Consider the following 4,540-nt stretch of genomic DNA (forward strand, 5'->3'; position numbering starts at 1 on the left):
TGACTCAAAAATCAAAAATCTTTTTGATTGAAATTTTGGTTTTATAATGAATGACTTATTATATGGGAAGTGTTTTCTGTTGAAGCCCTGAAGGATATTTTGATTTGTATGCAAAAATGCACAGCAGTATAATTCAGCAGGCACTATTAGACAGATCATGTTATTGCTATTGGTTCGGTGGTGTAAAAATCTCCGCACCTTTGAAAATAAGCGCCATATTCAGGATCTTTATTACTTGGTGGAACTTCTGTACAGTTCACAGGACTGAGCCAATTACCAAATGTGTCCCAAAACTAGAGGAAATAGAGGGAAATACAACCTTTACTTTTATAGTTGTACAAAAGAGGTCCCAACCCCACTGTGAAAAATGTATTTACAGCTTGTGCCAGGAACTAACACTAATATTTTAACCTGGCATCCTTCCTTCTTCCAGGGGACTTACCACGTAGTACCTCCTAGTAGGTAATAAATCCATACCCAAGGTCTGCGTACAGACTGACTGCCACCTGGTTGCAAACTAACATATGGTGCTGCATACCAGCTGGATTGTCATCTCTATGTGAAAAAGGGATACTACTATCTCTCTGTTACTTCTGCACTGTGGAAACCAAGCTCTGTCACACTGCCACCTGGACCAAAAGCTGAATTTGAGAGGGAGTCTGCCGTGCTACTTCAATGCTTTGCTCATATATCCCCAGCATTTGGATTTAGCCTGCAGCAACATAGCCAAAAACACAGAATTCCCATCTCACTGACTTCCTTTCTTTCTTTAGCTTCCTATTCTATATATTCAGACTTGAAGCGATCTACTGTTCTGTCCTATGTGGGTTTTTCTATGAGCTTCTGCTGCATTTGATCCTCAGGTGCCAGGACTCTTTGTTTGTTCCCGACTCTCAGTCTAGCTAATCTCTCTTGCCTCTGCCACTGTAGTTTTTAGATGACAAAGACACCAATGAGTTGATTCAAGCCTCTTCCTGTCTGCAGATGAACGGGCTGGCTGTAGCTGCATCTGAGCCTCCCTGGTATGAGAAAGCAGAAGCTGCAGTAAGGTGAGTTATCTGTGTCCCTCTTCCAAGGGCTTGTGGGACTCATTCCCTAGAGCTCTGCATAGCTCAGAAGCAGAGGCCCAGAAGTAAACACACTTGAATTAATAGTTTTTAAAGTGAAGGGGACAATTGTGGATCTGTAGTTTGCCGTCCTGTCAGGGACAGGGCAAAAGATTCACCCAGGGTTCCCTGCTTCTAGTTCTGTGTAATGTGTGGGACAGTCTGACAGGTTCTTAGGCACCGACAGATGCAGATAGATGCTGAGTTGAATTTAGAAAGCTGGTTGGCTAGTTCCTTTTGCTTAGATGATGCTTTCTTATATCTTTATGCAACTCAGTGAGCACGTCTACACGAGATGCTTAATTTTGAATTAATATAGTTTACTGCAAAGTAAGCATGTACATCTACACTGGAGAAAGCCAGAAGAAAATAGAGGCAAATACAGTAAACGCTTTGTTATCCGGCACCCACGGGGAATGGAGGGTGCCGGATAACAAAATATGTCGGATAAATGAGCAGCCCAAACAGGAGTCTTTGCCTGTTCGGGCCGTTGCCTGTGCCGCCGCATCTGGGGTGTCGCTGCCCTTCTCACCGTGTTGCCGCCCCTCCCGCTACATTGCTACCCATCCTGCGGGCCCCGTGGGACCTGAGGGACCTGCGCAGGCTGCTATATCCCAGGCCGTGGAGGCTTGGCAGCGCAGGCTGTTTTCCCCTGGGCCGTGGGGGCTCCGCAAAACTGGAAGTGCCACAGCGGGCACTTGCAGTTTCACTTTTCCCTGACAAGCCAGCATGCCAGTTAACAGAGCATGCTGGCTTGTAAAGTGCTGGATAACTCAGCTGTTACTGTACAACCTTTAGTTTTATAGTTATAGAAAAGAGATCCCAGCCCCACTGTGAAAGACATACTTAAGCTTGTGCAGGAATCTGTAGCACTAATATTTCGAAATGGCATCCCTCTTTCTTCCAGGAGACCTACGACATAGTACCGGCTTGCATGTTATAATTCCCCCCACCAAGGTTTGCGCGCACACTGACTGCCACCTGGTTGTTAACTTTGTATTAGCATAGTTTACTGCAAAGTAGACATGTGCGTCTACATGTGCACATACTTACTTCTTAGCAGGAAGTCTCCCTAATCTCAAGTAAATGTGCTATGTGAAAATGCAGGGAACAGATTTACTCAGGATTAGTAATGGCACCATATCACTCGCTGCATTGCCCATACTGGGCAAATTATAGGACAAGGCACAGGGTTAGAAAGGCTGTAGCAGACTTAGGAGTTGTTGTTCAGCATTTACCCACTAGAAGGGAAGAGGAGCCACGCTGTGGTAGGCAGGGCTATGTGCACCTGCCTTCTGTGTATATTTATGAGTGGGAGAGACTACAGATTTTGTGTAAAGAATGGGAGGGAAAAAAGGGAGGATAAAAGGGAGCTGTAACAGTAAATGGCATTGTTTCTTGCACATCTCTGTGAGGGCCTGCCCTCCTGTGTAATGGAGCTGACTCCAGTACATCCTACACACAAGCACCACACAAAGGTCTTTGAGTTTCAGGTCCTCTCCTCCCTTACTCTGAGCCCAACTATAAAGAACATTAATTTTCATAGATTCATAGATGTTAGGGTCGGAAGGGACCTCAATAGATCATCGAGTCCGACCCCCTGCATAGGCAGGAAAGAGGGCTGGGGCTAGATGACCCCAGCTAGATGCATGTAGCATTTATTACAGTACTGACATAAAAGTGTACCTGGTTCAGTCGCAGTATCTAGCACTCTGCTTTTTAGCTTTGAGGTCCTAGGTTCACTACACATTTGGTTAACAAAGTTAAATATGGGAGGTAATGAGAGGTCTGGGGGAGAAGTGCTGCACAGTCAATTGTGTTGTGTAGTGAAATCTCTTATAGGTCCGTTGGGCCCAGAGTAGCTGCTGACTGCTATGCCTTTCATTATTCTCAGGGATCCCTCTGAAGGCCTGTCATTTTAGGAAGAGTCCTGTTCTTTCCTGAAATGATCCATATTTAGCCCCATCTTCTCCCTTTTCTTCTCCATTGGGTACCTGAAGGACTGCACTTATGGAAATCATGAAGCTTCTGTATTTGTACCCTTAGTTGTGCTTCTAAATTTAGAGAAGAGGCAAACTGCCTTTGCTGGCATAGGGGGGAAAAAAAACTTTTTGCAAGACACCATTCAAGCCTTCATTTCTACCATATTGATATGAGCTGGAGGGATTACCCTGTATTTGCAAAGTGAAGGAACATTTTGCAGAAAGGTATCAGTGTACTGAGCATGCACTGTCATGGGCTGTGAAACTGAGTCATGGCTTGTATGGAGGAACATTCATTTTTCAAATATCAGTGGACTCAATATCTCTCATTCATGTTCTTAGAGCTATTCAAATTCATTTAATAGCTATTGTCACAAAACCAAAGACACCGACACAAGTGAGAAACATTCTTTTTTTTGACATCAACAGTATTAAAGATGCTCTTTTTGCCTTTATTCCATTTCTCTCTGTATTATCTTCTCCCAGAATCAGCAGGGGAAGAAACTCATAATCAGAGATGTGGGGTGGAAAATTTTCCAGTGCTTTATTTTTCCATTTCTAACAATTCATTGTTTCATTAGTAACAATGAATGGATGCCAATACAATATTAGGCAAGGTTGGCAGTTTCAAAGTTGTAATTAATGTTTTCAGGTGATTATCCCTAGGAAGTGTGTGAGAGTACATACATGTTTTATTGATTTGTAAACAGGAGGGTAAATACACCCACGTAATAATCCAAACCAAAAATCAGGTTATGAATTCACCTAATTGGCTGTGCAGGTCAAATCAAAACCAAAGCTAAAATTCTTATTTCATCTCAGACTGCAAGTGAAAGCAAAACCAAAACTAAAACTGTGATTCATTGTTGTTTCACTTGCAGTTCAGCAAACACACAGAGCAGCGTCTCATTTCGTTTCTTGAGTTGGGCAAGTTGGAAGTGTTTCCATAAGATCTGTTAGTTTTTTAGTACTTTTGGCTTGAAGTAGTCATAATCATGCCTAATCAGAAAAAAAAACCCCAGTGTGTGGCATCATTACAGTGACGTTCAAGCCACTGAAGGAAGGAAGAAATTTGGGAGATGTAAATATTGCTGGCAGGAGTATGCTATTGCAAACAATGCAACAAAAATGAAGAAATATTTAATAACATGTAGAAACTGTCCTGAGAGAGTACAAGCTATATACAGAAAGCTAATATAATGAAGTGGTGGACCAACATTATCTGAGAAAAGTCTACTTCAGGAATCCTATGCAAGTAAACAAATTAATATGTTAAACAACACACAGTATAGACTCGCATCTATATTGTTTTAAAACATTATAATTTTAAAAGTTGTTAATGCAACTCTGGCATATTATTTATTAAAAATACTTGTATCCTGCTTTTCTGCTTGCACTAAGCACCCAAAGTGGCTTAGGCTTAACAATATTTAAAAAAAACAACCCACAACA

The sequence above is a fragment of the Alligator sinensis genome, unplaced genomic scaffold (genome assembly GCF_000455745.1).
Source record: "Alligator sinensis unplaced genomic scaffold, ASM45574v1 scaffold2238_1, whole genome shotgun sequence".
NCBI lineage: Eukaryota > Metazoa > Chordata > Crocodylia > Alligatoridae > Alligator > Alligator sinensis.